The sequence below is a fragment of the Tamandua tetradactyla genome, chromosome 9, assembly GCF_023851605.1.
Source record: "Tamandua tetradactyla isolate mTamTet1 chromosome 9, mTamTet1.pri, whole genome shotgun sequence".
NCBI classification, from domain to species: Eukaryota; Metazoa; Chordata; class Mammalia; order Pilosa; family Myrmecophagidae; genus Tamandua; species Tamandua tetradactyla.
In genome coordinates, this window is record NC_135335.1 from 53,377,774 (window position 1) to 53,394,092 (window position 16,319).

Here is a 16,319-nt window from a genome sequence, read left to right on the forward strand (position 1 = left end):
GAGTTAATGGAGATAAAGTACCTCGTTAAATATTAGCCATCATTACTAGTGTTATTGAGGCCCAGTAAGCTACAGGAATTTGGGCTTTGGAATCATCAGCATGAACCATCTGACTGTGCATTGTTCAAGGACTTAGAATACATGTTGGTTTCTTTAAGGCACCGTGATCTTTCACACCTGACCCATGTCATCTAATGCCTATTAGACCATAATGTGCAACGAGCCATACTGTAGACCTCTCTATATTTGGCCCTCCACTTGTCCCAGCATCTGCAGACACCTTCACTTGTTCTTCTTTGGGAGAACCTTTCATGTGGTGCAAAGAATTGAATTTCCCACAGATTTCTTTCCCATGCTCTGACCACTAATGCAGTTCTCACTCATGGCCATTTGTGCATATGTAGACCTTACATCATCTGGGCAGATACAGAAAGACATTATAGTACTGTCTAAACTATCCAGACGGCGTTTCTATGTTCTGCACGTGAAATTGTGGAATAAATTATCATAAATGCTGTACTGGTTGGCTGCTGTCCCAATTTGAATCGCTGAAGCCAGGCAAGCTTGAGCATGAGGTCTTCCAATCTAGGGCTTCTCTCTGCCCCATCTCGTTGCAAGAATATCGAGCATATGTGAAATCATTTAAATATAAAATAGAGTATGTTCTCATATCCAAATACCTAATGTAAATACCATTGAATCACTAAGCTCTTCTGCAACATAGACTAAAAAATTGCACCAATATAGAAGATATCATAAATGGAACACCAGTACAGTACAGTACATTCTTTGTCACTGTCATAGATGTTTTTAAAAGCAGTAGCTAAATATGTCATTTGCAACCTGACTCATCTGGTAAGTTTTGTGATATAATTACTATAGCATCGCATTAGGATGTTAATTCCAAAGAATATAACAGTAACTAAATATTTCAGATGTTGCTTATAACCGTTCAATATCTATTAATATATAGAGCCCGTCTGAGGGGGAAAATTTAGCCAATGATTCCATAAGACATAGAAAGAAAATAAGACACACCTAATCTGCAGGTGTCTTAAAGAAGAATGAATGCACTTGGGAAGGTAGTTTCACAGGGACTAGAGCCAGGAGGTTCCATAAATATTATTCTATATACTGTGTTCATTTCCTGCATCAGGTTACTCTCCTCAGCATGCCGCAGTGAGAATCCCTTCCTACAGAGAGTGGAATTGTCCCAGCCTCCTCAAGAAAGATGACTCCTTCGTCTAATGTTAACCATATATTCTCTGCAGGCTCCCAGTTTAATGGCACCTGTTGGCCAGAGAAGTTGTCTACAGCATGTGTTGCCTCAACACTGCACTTAACAGGAGCTTGAAAAATGAAGCTGATCGATTCTTAGACATCATTGTAAGAATCGAGCCCTATTGTTATTTGGTGGAAACTGGGTTAATTATTCACCACTCTTCCCTCCTTTCTGCCCTTTAATTTTAAATTCTTTGCCTAGACCAACCTACTCCATCATTCAGTTGTCACAGACCCCTATTATAAATTAAAAAAAAAAAAAAAAAGCAAGGGAATGAGATTACCAGTTTTGTTTTGGTTTTGTCATGCCAACCACTCAAAGCTAAGGGGAAGCTTAAGGAGCCACGCTGTTGCTGCCATCTGCCTCGATTACCTGACAGGGACATGACTAAGACCATGCAGGATACTGACAGTGATTTTATTCACCTAAAATGCCCACTCGTTTGGGCACTGGATCTGTGTGAAATATGGCCTCAGTTGCGCCTTTGTCTGTCCGTGAAAACCCGCTGGATTTACAACTTTTCCTGGCATTCCCATCACCACTGTCACATAAAACCCTTACGTCCGTGGCTCTGCCTCACCAATCCCCTTCCTCTGGCTCAGACCCTTGCAACCTCCCCCCCCTGATCCTGCTCATGGCCTCGGGAGCGAGTGGCTGAAGTCCGAGCCAAATACGTCTAGACAAGGACACCTGGAAGGCATTCGTCAGCTCTGGAGAAGATCATTTCAAAGGGCTTATCTCGGCATGAATGCCCAAGAAACCCTGAAGAGAAAAGCCCAAAACTGCAGCGGGAATGAGACCACCATTTCTAAACCCTTGTCACAAAAGGAAGAAGCCGCAGGGAGAAGAGGGGAGAGTTCAGCTTCTGACATGGAAGGAGAAACCAACTCTCTTTCCCCAGAAAAGCAAGCTCCAGAGAAAGTGGCAGGGTCCCGGCTGTCAGTGCCTCCTCCGTGATTTGAGTTCCACGTTGCACCTTGAGACCTGAATTAAACCATTCCTAGTGGAAAGGACACTAAATTGAAAGAAAGAAAAGTGACCCTGAGCCAGTCATGGAATGTTTGAATTCGTGTTAGACACATAGCCCATCCCTGGGGTACTGCATAACAGGCTCTCTTGAGAGGCAGGAAGGATATTTCGGAAATCATAGAAAATCCGGAGGGGCTTATGATGACCGAGGGAAAACCGTCTGGACAAAGCATGGCCCTAACTAGGTATTTTGACCTTGACTCAATACTAAATCATTAAGAGACTTTCAGAACACTCCTCAGCATGGGTAATTGTCCATAAAGGAGAAATATAAAACTTTTACCTATAGTACTGAATTTCACACATATATATGTATAAAATAGATATGCATAACAAAATTTACAGCTATCCAAATAAGATACTGAATGCCCACCCCCAATCTCTAAATGTATGCATCTTTCCTAGGACATTTTTGAGCTAAGCAACATTGAATTGCTAACTCACAATGATTTTTCTGCCGCTGAAAAGCCAGCCTTGTAGTTCTTATTTACATAGAGCAAACAACAGAGCAGAAAGAACACAGGCTGACTGGTCTCCTTCTGGCCCTGTGATTACCAGCCACGTGGACTTGATCATCAAGGACCTGAGTGGCTGGAGCCAAGACTCTCACTGGCTCTGGGCCTCAGTTTACTCAGCTGTAAAATGGGGACACTCCTAGATCCTCCCCAAACTTTGTTGTTAGGGTGCCATAGCAGGAACCAGTGGACCGTAACTGGAGGTCAAACCCCACCCCATACCTCTCACGGAACCTTTCTGCACTGCCTTTTTTCTCCTCCACAGCATGGAGTTAATGATAGTCTACCCTATTGGCTTGCGGGAGAATTGAAGGAGTTAGTAGATAGAGAGCTCTCAGAGCCCTGCTGGCTTTGGGAGTGACCTACACGGGCATTAACTCTTCTCCACTGGAATTTCATTGGATTCACAAACTCCTGTAAGCACTGCTGGTTTTCCCTTCTCCCTGTGGCAGTGTTTAAAGCCATCTGCCACAGGCCTCATTTTGTCCCTTTAGGTTTTGCAAATGTTTCCCTAGAACGTCAAGATTTAACATGGGGTTTGATGATAGTGGTGATGGTTTTAATGTCAACATGTGTCTCCCACAAGGCAGTGGTTCCTCCTGATAACCTGCTATAGTGACAGTAAATGTACACTAACCCTAATTTAGCTACCCTCCAAATAGTAATAATTCTCCAACACATGCATCATAGCCACTGTTAAGAGAAAGACTGAGAAACTTCAGAACCAAGTTCTAAAAATGAGGGGAGAAGAATTAAAGAATACAGAAAATAATGCCCCCAAGCAAAGGCCTCCTGATGCATTTACTTGCCACCAAAGAGGCAATGGTATGGCAGCTGTAAAAATGCCAATACTACAGATTGCTTCCTGGTTTCTGCAAATGGTTTCTATCCTGTATCCATAAATGGAATTGGTTAGATCAGGGGTCAACAAACTATGGCCCACAGACCAAATCCAGCCCACCGCCTGGTTTTGTAAGTAAAGCTTTAGTGGCACGTAGCCACACCCTGTCTCAGTGTTGTCTGTGGCTGCTTTGGGACTGCTGTGCTAGAGCTGAGTGCTTGAGACAGAGACCGTACAGCCTGCAAATCCAAAATGTTTACTTTCTGTCCCTTTAATAAAATGTTTGCTGGTGCTTGAACTAATGAAAGCTTTTCCCCAGCAAAATGAATGTTCCCATCAAGCATGCTGTCTCTATGTCTATCACTTTTTGTCCAGAAAAAATGTCAAAATTAATGTTATTCCAGCAGTAACAGGTGACTTTTGAACTTTACTATGTATTTTGCAGAGTGGTTTATATGAAGTATTTGTTAATATATTTTTCTTTTCAGCAATTTAGGCACCATGTGTAATTATCTTTTCTCAGTGAGTTAGATTTGGAATCATCAAATTCAAATGCGAACTCACATGCCTATTGCTGTTTTTTCCCTAAATTGCATAAAGAAAACATTTCCTAGCCAGTTACTGTCTGAATCCTTGCAGTCCATTCTGTAGAAGTGGTAGGAGCCCTGCTTTTCCTTTGGGAAATTTTAGGACAAAATGTTACCCAAAAGCACAAATCAAGGAGCCCTCAGATTTCCATATTTCCATGACTTGAAATTCAAAAGCATCTTTTATGAGTTATTCAAATATTTATTTACCATTTCTCATTGAAAAAAAAGGATTTCTAGATGCATTACCAGTAGTTCCTTTTCCTTTGCACGTCTTTATACCCTGACTGCCATGCTCTCCCATCAGTACCACCAGCTTCTGTTCTGCCTTCAGGTGAGGTGGGGAATGCCTGACTAGGGCCCTCCGGGCATCTCTGATTTCGTTTAGTTTAACTGAGATGAACTTGCCTCTCCATAGACATAAATAAATGCATCCGCTTATCTTTTCTTGGACATATTTTCCACATTCTTTCATTCCCCCACCCCTCGCCCCACATATGTTTAGGAACTTGTTCTGAAATTTCTCAATATTTCTCCTAAGAGTGGACATCCTAAAACTCCACACTCTCCATATAGGGATCCCTTTATAACATTATTTTTACCCAGAGAATCCCTAAGAAGTAAGACCATGAAATAAAGTTTCATGACTCTGAAATATTTAGCTTTTTGAAAAATCATATGTACTACTCAACTCTTTATTGGTCTTGTATCCAATCATATCAATCTTGACTATTGTTTAATTGATTTTCAAAATGCACATATGAAGTTTTAATGCAGTGGGAAACATGGTTTTCCTCTTCATTTGTAAGTTGAGCAGATAGACTGAGGGACTGAAATAATAGAGTGCTGAACTAATATGGAAGTGACCTCACTTTCCCGTTTGGTGACAGGTGGTGAGAGCTGAGGAGGAGAAGGGAGGGAAGGAGGAGGAGAAAGAGGAGGGGAGCAACAGCAGCGCTAAGCCTTCAGTAGCACCTACTCTGAGTTAGCCCACCCAGTCTTCCTGGAGCTGCATGGAGGAGATGCTGGGCTTAGCTTCATGGATGAGGATGCAGAGACAGAGAGGTGCTGGGATTTGCCAAAGGCCACACAGCTGGCAGGGGGAGGAGCTGAGATAGGCACTCAGGCCGCCTGCCGCCCCTGCCCCACTCCTCACTGGAATATCCCTCCCATTCATTCTGTGCTCTGGATCAGACCCAGGAAAGGCAGCTCTTGGGAAGCAACAAGTCAGGAACAGGGATCAGTGCAGGACATCACAAATCAGTTGGATTTGCACGGTCCTGTTGGGACATGGTTATAATTTTGTGGATTTCTGTATCCACAGGCAAAACAGAGAAACACAGAGTCATAAATGTCCATCCATAAGGAAAGTTTGGGGGATATTACTATATCTCACTAACAACATAGCTTCTCTGTCTATGGAGTGAGGATGGAAATATCCTTTGTCAACTCCTCAGCAAATGTCGAGTATTTTCCATGTGACTTTACTAGGGCAGTGGTGAAATACCTCACTGTAAGTGCATATTTTTATGGGTGGACAGACTGGCCACTCCTAACGTGTTGTGCCCCCACCATGTCATGACCATGTTGCCATCATCCTTCCCAGGCAGCCATAGAAGCTTCCAGTTGGGTTTCCACCTTCAGCCCAGCTCCCTCTAATCCGTTATTCTTTCTGTAGTGGCATTCATTTAGCTAAAGAACAAATCTGAGATAGGGACTGCTCCCCACAAGCCTTGGTACCCCGAACTCAAATACATCATGTGGCTCCAAGATCCCTCCCGGGCCTGCAGCCACCTCTCCTATATCTTCCAGGCGCTGGTTCCTCTCAGTCCAGGCTCTGAGCAACACCAGACATCCTTCTTGCCTGGCCTTCATCACCCCTCCCACGTTTGGCCTTCCTTAGAGCCTGTGTTCACGCTCATCCTTACCAGAATGAGTTTGTACGTGCCTCATCATGCTGTTCTCTACCCCCAGGACCCACGTCAGGCCTGGCCATCTGCACAGCTTGCTTGCTAGAAGGGTCCAGGGGCTCTGGACTTAATTTCATAAAATCGTACATAGCCAGTGCCACTAGAACGTAAAGGCACGAATGCCCTGGGAGCCTTGGCGAGGAATTGGAGGAGGAAGCAGGAGCTGAAGGTGACTTCCTGGGACCCCAAAGGTCATGGGAAGAGGCCTGTGGGTGTATCAGGACTGTCTGTGCACTCTTTTTTTGTAAGGTGGAAATTTTTGGTAACAGCAGCAGACGCATTCTTAGCCCACAAAGTTTGAAATTTAGGACGATTAGGAATAATCGCCTGTTGTAGCTGTTGGTTCCAATTTTCTTTCTCATTCACTTCGTGAGAGTCTTTTCTGTGAGGGAAAAAAAGAAAAAACGTGGGGTGGGTGGTGACCCCTCCAGCTCAGGGTGAACAGACCTTTCTTTCCTGCTGGTTCCTCCTTCCCCACAAAACAGCCCCCCTCTTACCTTTTAACTGGTGAGAATACTGAAGTCCCTGCCTTGGAATGCAGTTCTTCAAAAAGTTATACGATGCATGAGGATTCCGATTTTGCCACATCTTCACCAACACCTGCTGTTTTCCTTTCTCTATTATAGTCACCCTAGTGGGTGTGACTTGGCCTGTCACTGTGGCTGGGCTTTGCATGTCTGGGTTCACATTTCAACTGTGGTTTTCCCTAGGCCCTGAGAGTGTAGGGAAATGATTCCCCTTCCTTCACTGTGACTTTCCAGTGTGTTTGCAGTAAGCTTATATTCCTTTCATTAATAAAATTAGTATTTTGAAATATTGCTAAGTCAGTTTCCACCAATAAAGCAAGCTTCCCAATTAGAGCACAGGAGAAAGGGAGAAACAAGCAGTTGAGGTCATTGGGAACTTGGAGTGAACAAATAAGTATTTAGATTTAGAGCTGTGTGAATGACTCCCTAAAACTTAGACTCTTTCCTATGGCCAGTAGGTTTTTAATGACATAAAGCCTCACCAAGAATGCCTCTTCCTTCCTCTTCCTCGGGGGCTCTAAACCCCAGCACCACATCTGCTGTGTGCTTAGTAAGGACTGGGGAGGAAGGCAGACCCGACAGGGGCCTTGGGTGGTGAGCTGTGGCCCTGGGCAGCGGGGAGCCACCAAGGGTTCAGAGAGTCAAGGGCATGTTGTCCTCTAAACTGATCATCCCTCTCGGCAGCAAGGGTGACCGGCATCGACCAGGGCAGCCCCAGAAGCGAGAGGCAGCTGCATTCTGCAGATGAGAGATGACAGGAGCATCCACTCGGGCTGCTTGTGGGTTACATGCTGGAAGGCCCGGAAGTGGAATCTGTGTGATTCCGTGAGATGTGGGAAGGGCTGGAGGGAAGCCAGCGGCCGGGGACCACGGGCACATCCGGGGTAGGTGACTAGAGGGGCGGCGGCATTTCTCCCTGGCCTGGGCTCTGGGACAGAACCTGGGAGCCACAGGACTCCAGGTTTCCATCAACATCCAGAGGGAAGTTTAAGCCTAAGATCACCAGGTAGGACAGATGCTCTCTTCTTCAACATGTCAATGAAAAGAGCAGGTTAAATTTTTTAAAAAACCGTTTAAAATATACATATAAATGTATATATGCACACACATTTACCTTGAGCTTTTATTTTTACTGAAAACACATGAATGCACTCTCTTGCTAATTCTGTTGCTTTTGAGTATGGATTTCCTTATTGATGGTCTAAGTAGATTATTTACATGAAACAAGTCCATGGTATGTGTTTTTCAGTTTGAGTTTCTTTAAGGAAAGGTGACACCTGCCCCACTCATCCAAGTGGGAAATCATTTTACATTTTTTTTTTCTCTCAGGCACACCTCACTTGACAGCTACTTTGTTTCATGACTGTTCTCTACTGAGTTGTTCCAAAGCATTCAACCTAGTTTTCATAGAAACAGCTTTCTCTTTTTTCGTGCTTTATTTCATCGAGCAACTCCACATTTAATTATATTACCTAATTCCAGTGGCAGCTCAGCTGGGCTAAACAGGTTTGAGCACAAAATGACAGGTTCTGTGTGAGCCTGCATGTCACCAGTGGCAGCTGGGGGCTGATGCCATGGACAGGGCTGGCACACCCCACAGTGGGCATGGCCAAGGGAGCAGGGCAGCGTGGCATGATGAGCCTGGCACGTCCATCCAGAGGTGATTAAGAAGAGGGCTTCTAACGAGGCTGGATATGAACCAGCGGGCAGGGATGGGCCCACCTAGGGTGGATGTGTGGTGTCCAGAGAAGGATGGGCCAGGGACAGGGTTAGCAGGGAAGCTGGGCAGAAACTGGTCTGGAGACTATTCCACGGCTTAGTTCTTCTTAGAATAAAATACTTAGGTGTCTTGCCCAGACCCTGCCCAGAGGGAAACCGGTTGTCTGCTTTGGATTTGCTCTGAAGGTCGGTGGCCCAAGGATGAAGACATCCATTATCACAACCTTCCGTGTCCAGATAAAATGTAGGTTTGTGGAAGCCTTGCACGACAGAGCTATCTTTAGATAGGCATGCCTCCCCAGGTCTCAAGTTGGATTCTTTAGGAGGCTGGGAAACTTGGGGGAGTGGATACTGTGTAAATATTGGACAGGATTACCTTGATTTCATAGCTGTCTCCATGCCAATATTGGAAGGATCAGCACACAGGGAGCAGCTCTGGTCCATCCCAGCTCTTAAGCCATGTTGGGTTCTGAGCCGGTCTTTCTTTGCAAAGAAACTTAGGCTAAAATGATATTGAATTCCCAGAAACTAAATTGTTGCATCTGGGACCAGGGGCCTGCGGTCGAGAACAGTCTTTAAAATCAAGAGGATTATGCAGAGGCAGAGCAGCTGGCCATGGGAGAGCCGGGTGGGCCTTTCTAATTGCTGATGTCAGGGAATGAGGTCGTCTCCTCCTTCCTCTGGAAGAAGAATCTGGTCACCAGGCCTCCCCCAGGTCTTTTAGGTTGGCACAAAATATGAAATCTGTAAAGCTGTAATACAAAGGATTAAAGCACAAAAAGGGGCTGGATTTCAAAACTGCAGGGGCTGGTGCCCTGGACCATCCTGAAGAGTAAGTTGGATGATGTTGCATTCTCAGAGGTGGACCTCAAACCTCCAGGGCTGGGCAGAGGGAGCACTTTATAAAAATCTAGACTCCTGGTCCCCAGCTCCTAGAAATCTAGGGCCTCTGATTTCTGATGCATAAGGAATAGAGTGTGGTTTGGGAAACCCTGTCCTAGCTCCAGACAGTGTCCCAGGCTAAAAGACCCGGGTCTCCCCAGACCCTGGGTGTCGAAATTTTGGGGTTTTCACCTGGGAAAATGGAGGGAGGTACCTCCTGGTCCATTAGTACTCAGTTTCAGTTGCTCTCTGGCAATAGCTTGCTCATTTCTCTCAGGTATAGAGTTTCTACCCAATAGTTTTACTCTGTAGCAAAGATGATTGTAACGTTAACAACTGGCTCAGCATTGGTTTTTGCCAGGGCTGCTATGACAGATATCACTCAGAGGGTTAGCTTAAACCAAGCAAGTTGTTTTCTCATTAATGTGGAAGCCGGAGGCCCAAAATCACGACGTTGATGGGCATGCTTTGTCCACGCTCGCTAGCGTTCTGGTGCTCCATTCTGCAGTTGCAGGCGATCACCCTCTCTTCGTGTCTGTTCTTCTGATTTCCTCTGGCTTCTTCTTGTGGCCTCTCCAACTGCCTGAGTCCAAATTTCCTCTCTTTGTTAGACCTCCAGCGTATCTATTAAGACTAACCATGTTTCCATTTGACCACAGCTTGACTGATCATTCCATCTTCAGAGGTCCTGTTTGCAAGTGGCTTCACACCACAGGAAAGTGGATAAGGTTTGAACATGTCTCTTTGCAGGGGATACAATTCAGTCCCCAGCAGATGGGTGGGTATTGAAGGGGGACAGGAGAGAGACATTTGAGCCCCCAAGGTTGAAATCTGAAGGAGGAAACGACCCTCGTTCTTTCCAGCAAAATAGGGAATAATTCTGAGAACAGTGTGGTTTAGGAGATGGGTGTTGGCTCTAAGACTTCCATCCCCTCCTATTGGCCTCCTCTGCTGACCCCTGCCTGCCCTCTCCGCCCGCAGCCCAGTGCCCCACGCCCAGTTTAGGGCTGAAGTCGTGCTTAGCTCTCATTCCCAGGCTTCTCTTTTCCAGTTTTCTTTGGAAACTGGGTAGAGGGAAAACTCACCAAAAAGACAGACCTTAATCTTCGTTTAGGATCTAAGGATTTCCCTTTTGACGTTTATGAGCTGAAGTTTTTCTTTTAAGTTAATGGAATGCAAACACCTTCAGTGTCTGTGGAGAGAAAGTCCTCAGATGAAGGCTTTTTGCTGAAACGGGGGATTGTTAAGACCCTTCAGAGAACAGCAAGGTCAGGTACTTTTCTCTGTGTGCGTCTCATCATTTCATTTCCACTGTATTTCCCTGTGCAAATAAAAGCCTGATGGATTTCACTGATTCTTTGTCAGATAAGTTCTGATGACAGGATAAGAGCAGACAAACCTAGTAAAAATAGCCTGTTGGCCTCTGACCAGTAGAAATTCACATACCTTTGGCTTCTCACTGTTCATAAAATTAACACCCACAGTGCCTCGTTTTGGGTGAATGTTTGATGTCCTACAGCCTAGCTTTGTATGATACGGAAAAGAAACCCAGCATTTAAAGATGAAAACAATTCAGGGCCTGTGTCTGGCTCGTTATAAATCTCTCCTTTGGTTTCGCAAGTCCAACAAAGCGCTGTGACTAGTGAAGCTGAACACAATGGAGGAACTGTTGAGTTGCAAGCTTCAAGGTACCAACTGCAAGGGCCAGGCTTCCCAGTCCAGCTCTCCTGTTTTCTAGCCTGGCCCCATTTCTTACCAAACAGTTGCCAATAATGGGCTTTGAGTTCTGAGGTGAGCAGTCATGGGCCCATTCCCGCCACCAGCCCCTAAGAGGAGGGGTGCTGGCCCACAGTCTGAGGAGTCCTGGCTTGTCCAGGCAGTGTCCAGAACATTTGTGCCAACAGACAGTCATAAAGGAGAGGAGGGTTGAGTGCCAGGCAGATTACTCTCAATTTCTAACTTATGACTGAACTGCAGAAGGCATTGGAATTTTTTTAGGCACGTTGCTCCAGAAGTAAGAGTTTATGAGAAGAGCACAGTCTAATAACTCTGGTTATGTCCACAACATTCACTTGCATATTTGATTACTAAAATCACTTGGTCTTTAGGAGCTGGATCTCTGCTTATTAACTTGCTTAGAGTGTAGTTGGCACCAGTTGGTTCTGATAAAAAGTCCTTTGATGTAAATCGATAGTGAGTTCCCTGACCAGCCAAGGAAGAAGACCAGCTCAAGATCCTTGGCCACCTCACAGCTGGGCTTAAGTCCTCAGTCCCTCACCTTGCAGTCTCCTGTGTCCTGCTGACCCCTGCCACCAGACCTTCTGCTTATAAGCTACCCACACTCTTTAACTTAACTTGTTTTTTCCCTATGAAAAGGCAGAGTTTTTCAAACCGGTACCTGTTTCTTCTTGGATATATTCTTGTCTTTCAAACATTGCATTAAAAGAAAAATGCAGGATTTTAGATCACCTAGAAGTAAAAATCTAAAATTGTGAAATTGTAACCCATGTCAAACTCTGAAATATGTTCTGTAACTAATTGTGATGCTGTACTTTGAAATTTATAGCTTTTTTGTATATGTTATTTTTCACAAAAAAAAGAAGGAAAAAGTCAATTGTGATGATCAAAAAATACTTAAGCCCTCTAGCCTCCTATATTCTGGAGAGCTAGAAGGAAAAATATGAGGATCGTATGGTAGCCCATGACAAACTCTGGGATCTGTCCTGTAACTATTTGTTGAAGAGTGCTTTGAAAACTATTGCTCTTTTATTTCTTTACTTTGTATGTATATTATATGAGACAATTAAAAAAGTGAAAAAAAAAAAAAACCTCTTGGGAGAATTCCAAAAGAAAAATGCAGAGCAGGGAATGGTGGCTCAGTGGCAGAGTTCTTGCCTGCCATGCCAGAAACCCGGGTTCGATTCCCGGTGCCTGCCCATGCAAAAAAAAAAAAAGAGAAAAGTGCAGTAGAGTTCCTATTATTTGCACATGTGAAGAAGCTGCAGTTTCATATTGAGTCCAAGACAAGTGCCTTCAAACACTGCACCACTGCCTATCCCATCTAGTGGGTCATTAGGTGGTGAGCAGGTGAGTTGTAGTTGCAGAAATTGTTAAAGATCATTGAAGAAAGTGAAAGTGGGTAACTTAATTAGGAACAAGCCTATTTGAAAGTTCTGACTAAACATTAACATGTGAAAATCAGATTCTCCAAAGGCTGGCTTCAGTATTGAAGAAGCACAAGGTAAGTGGAGCTGTATTTTGAGGCTGTCATTCACTGTGTCTAGCACTCGGCACTCTTGAACTAAACCCAACCATGAGTGCCTAATATTGTCCATGCACTACTTGTGGGTTGTACTGTGATGAGATTTCTGCCCAGTCATTATTCCATGTGTCTATTGAGCCTGAAGATACCATGTGGAAGGTCAAGAGTTATGCCTGAAGTGGAATGACAGAATGCTTCATCTTGCAAGTTCAGAAAGAATGATCTTAAAAAAAAAAGAGAGAAAATTACACTGAATTATAAAACAAAGTGTGGTGGTTGAAAGCTGGATATACCCTCAGAAAAGCATGTTCTTAAAGTTAATCCATTCCTGTGGATATGGACCCCATTGTAAGTAGGATCTTATAGTGAGTAGGATCTTAAGATGTGACCCCCTCATTCACAATGGGTCCTAACCCTCTTCCTGGAGTCATCTGTAAGAACCAAGTTCAGGCAGAGAGAAAGAAAGCCACAGAAGTAAGAAGGTGAAAGCAATGAAATCTAGAAGAGACCAGCGGATGCTCCTCTGCTCCTCTCCATGTGGCAGAGAAGCCAGGATCCCTGGCAGCCGGTCTTCAGGAAGAAGGAATCATCTTGATGATGCATAGATTTGGACATTTTCACAGCTTCAGAACTATAAACTCATAAGCTAATCAATTCCCATAGTTAAAGCCAACGTATTATATGGTATCTGCTTTCAGCAGCAAAACAAACTAGAACACAAAGCTGGCAGTTATTTTCTCTCTTAGAGACTTGCTGAAGCCAAATCAAGAAACTGGGGACTCTCTGCTGAGCCCAGCCATGAGCTGAGATGCTGGTCCATGCTCGGGCCTAGCCTCTGAGCCTCAGTTGCAGCTCTGGCCCAGTGACTGCTTGTGTGATGGCTTTGTATACTCTGGAGGCAGCACTGAGAGCCAGAATGATGTGCCCTTGGCAGGCAGACCTGGGCAGTGGAAAGTACTGGCCGTGGCGACTGAGTCCTCCAAACCTCAGCTTTGGAAGCGGACTGGTTTGGTTATTACCAGCACTTACTTTGTTCAGACTGGTGGACTTAGGAAAACCAAAACCAAGTGGAGAGCGTGGCTGCAGTTGGGCGACTGAACCCAGCTCACTTCTGATCACTGAACCCTCAGGTATGAACACAGAAGCACGCATGGGTTTTGCCTCTATCTGGAGCTGAAATCAAAACACTTCCCCAGAGCTCTGCTTGTGAAACAAAACAGATCTTTGGCATTTCCAGATAAGGTGTGAATGATCTTTGCTCAGGAGGATTTCTTAATGATGTGCCAGTCGGAGACTAGGGCACTGAAAGGATCGCCACACTTGGAAGGGCTGAAGATGCTGGAGACAGAAGGACTTAACGAGGAGGTGTGAAAAGCCCACGGACAGCCAAGAGATCTTTTGCAACCCCAGTGTGGACGCTCCAATTATATTTTATAAGGCTGCAGGGCTGAGAGAGCAAATGTAAGAAGTGGGAGGAAATATAAAAACAACGCAAAAGCCCAGAGGGTTGGCAGAAGAGCCATGGAGAGGCTCCAAAGGCAGAATCATTGTGCTCCTCCAAGCTGAAAGCCAATCCTTCATAATGAGGATGCAAAAATGAGGGTGAATGAACATGTAATTTAAAAACACTGCTGTTTTGATTCTGAAAAACTGAAACATTTTCACAGACGATTCCTACAAACTTGAAATATTTTCTATGTGTATAAAAATTTACATGGCAGCCTTTTTATAATTTTCTTAGAAACATGATGGTGTCTGTCCAGGAAAGACAACGTGGTATAAAATAATTCAAGATTTATATAATAAAACAAAACAAAAATATTGTGGTACTACTTGGTCTAAAAATGTAGGGTTGCCAGCAGCCCGATGGTGGGACTGCTCCCTTTTCACCTCCAAGATGCACCTCGAGTTCCCTCTCCTTCTTCCTCGTTTGTCCCCAGGACTTTCACAGGATTCCAAAAAATGTCGAAATGTCATGGACCCTTTTGAGAACTTGAGGAAAGCACCTGATCCTTTTGCTCTGGAATGATGGCAGGCGTGCCAACAGAGAACTGTGCAGTTTGAGGGTGCTCGTGGGCTCGGGAATTGGGGAACTGCTGGACCATAGCGGTTCTTCAGACAGTTCATACTGGGTCGGGCTCCTGCTGCCCATGACCCAAACCCGTTATGGACATCCCCTAGGACTTAGGGTGAAAGACATCGCTCCCCAATCCTTTTTGCCTTTTTCTCCTTATTTAGATATCGGTAGAACTTGATCCATATTGCAAGATATTAGATACATAGAAAATATGTTCGAAAGGCTTTGTGGAGTTAGTAAAGAAAAATGCCTGGTTGAGACATTGAACTTGTTAAATGCTAAATAAAAAGTTACATATGCTGCTTGCCCTCAACCATGTTAAATAACTACACATAGTCACACGCATACCCAGATATAGAAGAAGCACCGGAAGGAAATATGATGCGATATTTACAGTGGCTATCACTGGAAGAAGAAATCATAGGTAATGTTTAGCTTCTCTTTTCTATTTCTCTCTGTAACTTGGATTCTGTAGTGGGGTGAATTTTGCTCCCCCAATTTCATGCCCACTCAGAACCTGGCTGTGACTTTGTATGGAATAAGGGTTTTCACAGATGTAATGGATTAAAGATCTCAAGATGAGATCATCCTGGGTTTAGGTTAGGTCCTAAATCCAGTGACTGGCATCCTTGTAAGAGAAAGAAGGAGATTTGGACATGGATACACGGGAGGCAGCAGGGTGAAGAGGCAGACAGAGCTTGGAGCGGTGTAGCCACCACGGACCGGGAAGACCAGGAAAGTCTGGCTGCTGCTGAGAGAGGCAGGAAAGGAATCTTCCCAGCAGGCGTCGGAGTGCTGACACCCTGATTTAGGGTTTTTGGTCTCCAGAAGTGCAAGAAAATAAATTGCTGTCATTTTAAGCCACTAGTGTGTGGTCATTTGTTACAGCAGCCCCTGGAAACTGATTTGGATTTGTAAACTTTGGTCTCTAACAAATCTCATCCAGACATTATGTGTTTTTCTGAGAGGTGCAGGTTCTTGAGCCAGCTCTCTCGGCCAATGCCGTGGCTCCCAGCCGAGTGTGAGTGTTGAGGTGCTGTGGTGAGTTGCTGGGAGTCACGAAACCAAAGGATAAAACTGGGGCATCTCCACAACTGCTCAGTTTTACCTCAAGATTCAGGAGGAAGGTATTGCTATATTAATTCCTGCTCAGAAATGCTGGGGAATAGAATACCAAATGTTCCTCCTGGAGGCAGGGCTTCACCACGCAACTCCCCTGGACCCTGCTGTTCCAGAAGGGGCCCATCCTGACCCACACTGATATACTGGAAACAAGGACCATGTAAGGGCTTGGCACACAGCCACGTTTCACCCCCCGACTCTCCCCTCTCTTGGTTGAGACCCTCCCACGGGGCATCTCAGAGCCTCCTGCACAGGGACTTGTGCAAGACCAGGCACCTGCTTTGTAGACATACCCAGGCTTACCTGAGACCAAGGGGGCCATTGGATAGAGCAGAGCCCCTCGCCATCCCACCACCTGCCAACACACATGCTGGTAAGGAATATCTGGAAAACCAGAAAATAAAAAATGTTACTTAAAGAGAAGCATTATTGAGTATCAATAGCTGTTAACACATGGAACAAAAGATGCCCAGACATGACAGGCCTCCTGCAGGAAAACATGTCAT

General features: G+C 44.8%; 1 protein-coding gene across 1 annotated transcript in view; it reads left to right on the forward strand.

Moving 5' to 3' along the window:
- The window catches only part of ADAMTS16 (ADAM metallopeptidase with thrombospondin type 1 motif 16), a 170,214-nt gene that overhangs the window by 138,998 nt on the left and 14,897 nt on the right, over positions 1 to 16,319 (forward strand). The window lies entirely within an intron of this gene.